At 41.5% G+C, this 8,772-nt stretch overlaps 1 protein-coding gene across 5 annotated transcripts in view; it reads right to left on the reverse strand.

Annotated features, from left to right (window-relative positions):
• Positions 1-7,976, reverse strand: part of LOC124218764 (cyclic nucleotide-gated channel alpha-3) — a 91,279-nt gene extending 83,303 nt beyond the window's left edge. For all 5 annotated transcript variants that reach the window (XM_069136422.1, XM_069136420.1, XM_069136421.1 and 2 more), the window contains exon 1: positions 6,776-7,976. The gene's annotated coding sequence lies outside the window, so the exon portion shown is untranslated. The remainder of the gene's footprint in view (positions 1-6,775) is intronic.
• Between the last annotated feature and the right edge of the window lie 796 nt (positions 7,977-8,772).

Here is an 8,772-nt window from a genome sequence, read left to right on the forward strand (position 1 = left end):
CGTGTTCATCTTCTCAGAATTTTAATCTCTCGTCAAACATTTCCCAAAAGTAAAGTACGGGAGAGAAATGAAAAAAAAAAAAATACGAAGAAAAAGAAATTAGAGAAAGCACATGAATATTGATTACTCGATTTCTGAAGGAGCAGAACTGCTGAAAATTTGGAACAGACGTGACTTTAAATTATACGTCCGCGAAAAAGTAGAGGAAAGAAATTAAGAAGAAGCGAAAAAAAAGTAATTTGTCTTTCATCCGTTCTGAATATTCAACTTGTTTTTTCTCATTGTATTTACTAAATTTCTCACAACGATTTACTTACCTGTAATATAACCGCTGCAATTCGTCTATTCGTCCCCTTCAAAGATATTTGAGACGTTTGCACAGGTTTAAATTTCAAAGTGCCCCTGCCGAACTTCACGACCTTTCGCCCAAAGCGGATGACAATTTGTGACTTATAGACTATAAATCAGTTCTCAGAAGATTTCTAAATTCCTTTGCGTGACTTCGAAAGACGCCAGAGAACTTCACGAAAAACTCCTAGTCATGTCAGAAGACTTTGAAAGCGAAAAAAAAAAAAAAAAAAAAAAACAAGGGAAGAAAATGAAATAGATTTAAAAATACTTACAACGACTTTTAAGTGACTTCGATGAATTTTGTGTAACCTCAAATTGCATGAATGAACTTGAAAAGACTTTGAGTGGCTTTGAATGTTTTCGAAAAACTTTTTATAATGATCTCGAAAAGACTTACGAAATCATTTCGGTGACTGCTTAATGAATAGAATTTAATATGTTTGACATGAAATGTATGAAATGTATAAAATGTCCACACTTGTATACCTATGTAATACGTGCCTAGCTAGTATATGATAATTTAAGTGTATTTACGATGCGAGGCATGGCATGATATCGCCGGCGCCCGGTGTCCTAATATTGCGAAAGTGCGAAGTGGCTTTATGATAATTCCGTTGAATTAAGCCTCCGAAGTATTTTGCAGTCGCAGGCTGCTTAACTTCCTCTGCAGCATTTCTCAGACCCTCTTTTTGCCCGCTTTCTAGCTCTCTTTCTATATATATATATATATCTGACTACGCACCACTTTTCACCCCCATTCCCATTCCCCTTCAAAAGCTCCGCCATTTCCGCTGTTTTGACCATTTTACCAGACCGGTTAATGCAATGTTCTCAACGGCCGACTCTTCGGCTTTATATGTTTCGCTTTTCAAAATTTTACATTAGAAAAAATGTAATCTTGTCTAGCCTTTTCGATCCCTTCTGGAACAAACAAAAAACGTTCCCCACTGTTGGGCTTGAACAAAAATATATTCAATATATTTGTGATTTTTCACGGTAGAATCGTGACGCCTCATTTTTGGGGTGATTTCAAATTGTTTCATTTTTTAGACATTACTTAAAATAACGTTCGAACATTTTTCAAAACTCTACAGCGACGGAATATTATGCTAAAGAGCTTAAACAGAGATAAAATTGGAGCTTAAACCTCAAGCTGGATTTTAAGCTTTGCAGAATTATAGTCTCTAGGAAATCTAATTATACCAGTGAACAGTTTTTAAATGATAGAAAGAAGGTATAACTTATTTTTGATTAGAAATTAGAGAATAACTTACATGTGGGACTAAAATAATACTCCAAACTGTACCTAAATGTATGTCGAACTAAGCTGCATTTTGTGCTTTAATGACTTTGTTGTTTCCACGGTTTTGAAAATCTGAAATTAACCAGAAAACGGTTTCAATACACCAATCAGGCAAAAGAAAAGAAACAAAGAAAATACAGTGGAACAGTTTTTGTAGGTGAATTTTTTTCAATAAACATTTTTTTTCGTAATAAAAACTGCCTGGCCGTTCAAAAAAAGGTGAAAATTTACGTATTTTTTAAAATCACCAAGGTAGATTTAATATCTTATTTCTTATCCTGAATTTTTGGGCTATTCGATTTTTCACATGATCATCACCAGACCTAAGGCATCGCAAACAAGGAACACGATTCTAAGCATCTAAGCGGGAGCAGCAAACGATGAATGAATCCGGTGCGTGGGGCTTGGGTGATTGATGAAGCTCGATGCTAAACCTCGGTAGTCAAAACCCTCCTCAGGGTGAAACACGAGTAGTAAAAGCACGATTGATTCGAGTGACGTGATTAGAAAAGGTACCGTATGCAGTATAAATTTCCCCTTTTTCTTTCCCACTGACGGGGATGAATTCTAATGCGCAAAATTCGGAGATCACATTCGGAAGGCGTTATTCCTCGCGAAAAATCGAGCAGAGTTTCCCTTAGCAAAAATGTCGTGCGAATAACGGTTTCCGAATTAGAGCAATCGAAGCTGATTCGCCAGGACACGCCGCGCATCGACGCCTAAATGACCGTTACGAATTCTGCGCGTCGTGATTGGCCCAAACATCGAATTGCTCTCATTTGAAAACTGCGAGAGCCTCGAACGATTCGCTTTCATATTTATTCCCTGTTTTTCCTGACGAATATCAGCGCCAAATTTTGCAAAAACCTTTTCAACTCACAAACTCACACAACACCCAAATCACTTGTTATTTAAAAATGGAACTCATCTACCGCAAAATTTTTAACAAAGCAGGTAAAATTTAACCGAATGAAATGCTCAAAGCAAGCCTGCGAATTATTCGACGGACTTTTACCGAATGTAGTATATTGGAATAATAAAGTTTTACGTTACGAAAGGTAGGAATTTTTCGATGAGAAAAATTAACGGACGACCTCGGAAATCGTACTCGGGACCAGTGCAAGCCTATCCGCGGACTCATACCCACTGAAAATAACATGGAACATCTAAAACAAACCACATTTTTCAATATTAACCGAATTCAACGATACGTCTTGGAATCGCTCTCATTATGTGTCTTCTATAAAATATTGAATAAGCAACTTGAAATTCGATAACTTGGTTTCTTGGCACAATCCGCTATGCATTCGTTACAGTTTACTTTTCCTTCTCAATTTCCATCCCAAGCTCTTCACTCGATTCTAGTCGCGAAAAAAACTGCGCATCTTTTATTCCTTATATAATTATACTTATTATTAATATAAAAAACGTCGCCAGATGTCAGCATATCAATTTAATCAAGATTCTCATATCGTTTCAATTACAATTCTTGATTGATAACACTGAGGGAAATTTATAGCTGTGGTTGTGTTACTATTGTTTTTTGTTGCGGTTATTCGTACCACATTTTCTTTCAACTATTGCGATAATTTGATATTGGTGCAATAACAAATTGATGTAAAGGCCTTCTTTCGTTGAGTAAATGTAGTAGTCCAGTCAGAAGATGTAGTATCGATGGGTATAATCAAACGAAGTAGATTTTCTTGTAATTCCAGTAATACTGAATTTTCTAGTAACCATAAAACAATTTTCTCAGTGACAAATTGCTCATAACTCTTCACTCACTTTAGTATCGAAAATTGGAGTACTCAATAATTCGAATATACCTATGTATGGTTTGAAATCAAACATACGCAACTGTATTGTGATAATCGATGAGAGACTCTGGCAAGGATTTCCGCGTTCATGAATTTGAGAATTTTTGATGAAATCGTCTGCACAGAGACGGATTGAGGGAATGCAAAATAGAGGAAAGTAAGGAAAAGAGCTAGAGATAAATTGCACCTTTGTCGTCTCTGCGAAAGCTCGCACAATTCCTTCCAGTTCTTTCGATGTTCCGGTTGCCCGGGGCAAGGCAGAAGAAGAAGAAGCTGGATGAATAATAAGTGGAACAGACCAAGCCAACGCGATGGCGCCCGATAATCAAGCCAAGCTGGGTTATACCGACTGGCAGAGGGCTTCAGGAAGTCAGGGAAGAATAAGAAGAAGACGAAACGTGAGGAGAAGAGGCCTTCGATCAGTTCCGAGCGGGAAACAGGGACGCGAATGCAGCTGGCGAGTGTTGCCAACTGAAATGCAGGCGTTGCCGTTGGCGAACAACTGCACCTTCGAACATCCATTCGAGGTGGAGGCGAGAAAAAGAAGCAGAAGAAGCAGAATGTGGAGCAGGATAGGGAAGAACGAAAAAGCTTGTCTCTTCTTCGTCTTGCGCGTCCCTCGCAAAGATCAGGTAATAAATATTTCCTCGACCCGCGAACATGAGAAAACACCGGTTTCCTCTGCACCAGATTCTCTCCACCCATAACTTGGAAAAAGACTAGATTCTTCTTTTTCTTCTTTGGTGATTAATTACACTTGAGAGGCTGAGTGTCTCCTCAACGGTGAACGGATCAGTGTACAACGAGAGCAAATGAAAAAGAGGCAAGAAGAAAAAAACCGGTTCAATTTGAAAAACTAATAATGTTCTCGTCGGCAGTTCGTTCATCCATTTATTCGTTCACCTAATTCATCGCAGTTTTGCAACCCTAATTATTTTCCAGATTTTCGTCCAAGCTCTCGCGCCATTTGACGTCGAGAACTAATTTAGCCAATTAATTTGATTCGGCCGCTCTCCGGACAAGCAGCTAATCTCTGAAATTAGGATCGTTCAAAAAGCCCGTCTGCACGAGGCTGATGCCCAATTTAAGATCTACTCAATTTATACCATTGTCGAACAATCGTCTTTGTTATTAATATTTCACATTTCCTCGTTACAACGGTTCCAAATTACAGTGTCATTTTCTCCTATCCTTCTTGACGCATAAAATCATCTAACATGTTTGGTGACGAGCATTGAAAGGCTAGAATTGCCGGATTTCAAAATTGCGTAACGCACAAAAAAGTATTGGTGATAATCACCACATTGAACTTACTCAATGTCCCTTAGAACGCGATTCCATATCATTAAAGAACGCTGTGATTCAATGTCAAACGAATTTCAGTAATCCACTTTTCATACAAAGCGTGTTTTAAACAGGGAACAAAAATCTTCGCAGGCATTTTTATACAGGCTTTTACTTCTGCTGGGGGATACGTGACAGTCTCCAAACGAGGCTTAAAATCTAGCTCAAGGTTGAAGCTCGAGTTTGAACTTTGTTTGAACTCCTAAGCATGGACCCCTGTGGTTGAGCGAGTTATAATGGTCCGTCAGAGAATGACGAAAATGCGCAGTTGGTACACAGTTTCAGAATCAATTTACCGCACAAGAAATCTTGTGGCAAGATTCTAATCACGTTTTTAAAAATCCATGCAGAGCTATATTTATCAAATGATAAAAAAAAAGTACAAAATTCTGTCATTAACTAATGAGATTACGATTTTTTGAACAGATATTACCACGAATAACCCTATCTAGTTTCAGTTGTTCGGTTCAGTTAAATGTAGCGTCAATTATTCAACGCTCGTCAAGTTCACACCCGAGTAATTTCAACGGCTCTGCTTGTTTGACTCCGGATTTGAACAGGTTAAATTCTAAATATATTTATCGGAATAATCGGTTGCTGTGCTGCCTAAAGCTTCGGCTTCCGTTCATACTATTACCTCGAATGACAAATCCGAAATCACTTGGAGCCTTCGCATGCCTTTCTAATTACAAGTTTATCGGTCGTAAATTTGAATATTCGAGAGTCGGCGAGTTGCTGCTAATTGAAACTGTGATCAAAAATGCCGTAGCCCACCCGAGTGCTGTGATAAATTCCCTTTTAGGCGCAATTGGGGAATGAGAAAAGTCTGCGGGCTTTTTTAAAGGTCAGAGGAAAGACAGACTGTTTCCAAGCCGCCGTGTGACAAAATGTGTTAATTCGCATCACGATTTCGTTCGCTTTTCCGCACCAGTTACGTTCGGATCAAGCTTAATGCAGGTCTGAAAAGACCGTTTTGAACCATTCGCCAGCCGCTCCGGTTCGCGACAGCGGCATTTTCACCACCGGATAGCAGGTGAATGAAACTTTCAAGGACCCGCTTCAAGAGCCTGTAGCTATAGCTGGTCCGTTTGTCACCTACAGTCCATAATGCTTGGCGTGAGAAACGTGACAATGGTTCGGAAACTAGTGCAGAAGTTTGGCCAGAGCTTCGGGGGTGAACTGGTTCTACCTCGTCAACAACGAAGTTCCACATCGCGGGTCTAACACGGCCAAAGTGTATAACGTGCATGACGGATGGTGCCTACCGTACAGTTTTAAAAGAAACGTCGTTATAAACGTTTCTGCGATCCGACTGCGAGCTTCGTCAACCAGAAACAGGGAAGGAAAAATTGATGCGATAACCAACGTGAACACACTGCCATTCGCCACTTTTGGTCGCCCAATAAGGAAAGCATGCACTCTCTTTCGTCCAAAACGTACCCAGGCAACATTGACGGAAGCTCATGACTTACAGTATTTTGATCAATAAAGATTGTGTGCAAGTCACTATTACATTACCATTGATGGCCTGATTGTCATAAAAGGAGCACAAATAAGCAGCAAGTAAATTACAATACGTGAATCACGCTTTGACTGAGATTATTGCTGAGAAGAAACACGCAAATTAGGAGCATGCTAAGGGCAAGACGTGAGATCATAAATTGCTTACTACTCAAATTGCATAATTTTCTACATCATTGCTGTTAATTTGTGCTTCATTACTGCCGATCCTCTTATGATTATAGAACTAACTACATATGCGGGAGTAACATTAGCCAATTTGCACAGAACTCGTGATGTCTTGCTTGCAAATTGGACACTTTTTTATCTGGGTATTTCACCCCGCCATGAGGTGCTGCTAAGTTTGAGAAAAAGAGAATGGTCGCAGAATATTTTTCCCCGAGCAAATCTGCGTAATTAAATACTATGCACACTGTAATGTATAGCTAGGGATACTTACGTGGCTGAAATTTGGACGATGAGAAGACGTCGAGACCGAAGAGGAGGAACTTCGAAGTGATTCAACCATCGAATGCTCCATGGATGTCGTTCACCGCTCGCTACTGATCAACTGTCGAACTGGTGTCACAACGGCACCATCAACATCTCAACAGCACAGTAAAATTAAACAAAAATAACAATAACAGGAACAATAACAGCCACAACAACCCGCACTGGAAATTCCTCTTGCCCGACCATGCAGCGCCCCTGCGATCGCATCCAGTTCACCGTTTTCACTTTGTAACGAAAATAACAACCGGCCCGGCACTTCGCAGCTGTAATTGTATATAATGACGTCGATCGCGTTACCACAGCGGCGACGCACACATTGCGAGAAGACGGATCGGAACGTTCGACGTTCCAGTTTGCTCAGCCGCCGACATAGTCTGCCGTGCCCAATAAGGATCACGAGCTTAAAGTTTCGTCAGAGAAACTAGACGCGACGCTGAACGATGATTTAAGATCACGGTTTCCTGCACGACGACCGTGTGCAGACGATCGATGAACTCGCAAGCGTGGTGAGTCTACTGCCCTTTGCTGCAGAGAACACCGCCGGATGATCATTACATCTGACGTCAGCCTCCGGACCAGCAGCGCATACTTTAATTCGTGAAAATTTGGTTTGCACAACCGCTACAAGGAATACTTCTCTGGGCGAGGAAATGGAATGGAATCGCCTGCCGGTAATTCACTTGCCCAAACTATGGTTCACCAGTTGCGACCTTCAAAGGTCTTAAGAGGCTTTCAAGCTGCAGGTAGTGGGTTCCCTTGAAATCAACACTGTGAGGTCGAAGTACTGTTTAAGAATCGTTTCGGTTTTCATCGTTTCGCAGAGTTCTGGGGGTGACCTTGGCTCGGTTTTTTACCAGCGTTTAGGAGTCGGTGTCGGTGTCGGTAATTTCGGAGATCGAATAGTCGGTCACGCGGTGTGGGAGACACGAAGAAGCCGGCCAGTGATCTTGAGCATCGAAGGTCGCCGGGGACGTTCTACCCTCGATAAAAATTTCGGCTTTCCATGACAATTCCAGAATTGCGTGATTCCGTCGAGTGAAAGAGGAGCGAGCGCGAGTTACGGGGGTGCGGGAATCGCAGAGGAAGTAGGGTAGTAAAACGCTCTTCTTGTGGGAAGCTTCGAATCCACCGATAAGAGTGGCTATGGCGGCGGCCCAGCTCTCACTACTGGGGTTCGTTTCAGGCAGGGTCGCGGGGCGCGCCGGAGGATGCGGAGGGATGCGGAGGACCGGTACATATCCAGCATCCCCAACGCGCAGAAGCGCCCCGCTACCAAACCACGAGATGATGGAGGGTCGCGCGCTCTCTGTATACCGTCCGTTGAAAATACTCGACAACCGAGCGCACGGGAGAGGGAACGAGGGATCAAATTCCCGCCGGAGGATGAGGGGCTAGATGTGACAAGGTGGAGCCGGTCTTTGAACCGAGGATCTGCCTTACCGACCAAACAACAATGCGCAACAACTTACACACTCGGAAAAAACTGGCGGCGTTGACATTTAGCAAAATTGACCAGTGTCGACCATCAGGCAACAATTCTTATCGTCGTATCAGAAATTCGCTGTCAGATGTGGTGTCAGATGGGCATCAAATAGTGTTATATTGAAACCGAAATGTGTTCCATAAAATTCCACACCGTCTTTTTATTGCACTGCTCTGTGTTTCACACGTTGAAGATATGGAAATGATGTTGTATTTTCGGGATCGATTCGAGAATTTGAAAGTTCTTTGATCACTTTCTAGATTGGAGTAGATGAACCGGCTTCGGTCACGTAAGTACCGGAATTTGTTCAAAGTCGGATTTAGTTATGGATCGAGTAAACGTAGAGATTCAAATTTAAATTTTTACACATGTGGAATTTTACATAGGTAGCAACAAATTGTACAGCGACCATAATCGATGAATCTACTATGATTCGGTCCATCTTCGCGACTCTTTTCCGC

This window comes from Neodiprion pinetum, chromosome 5, assembly GCF_021155775.2.
Source record: "Neodiprion pinetum isolate iyNeoPine1 chromosome 5, iyNeoPine1.2, whole genome shotgun sequence".
Lineage (NCBI taxonomy): Eukaryota > Metazoa > Arthropoda > Insecta > Hymenoptera > Diprionidae > Neodiprion > Neodiprion pinetum.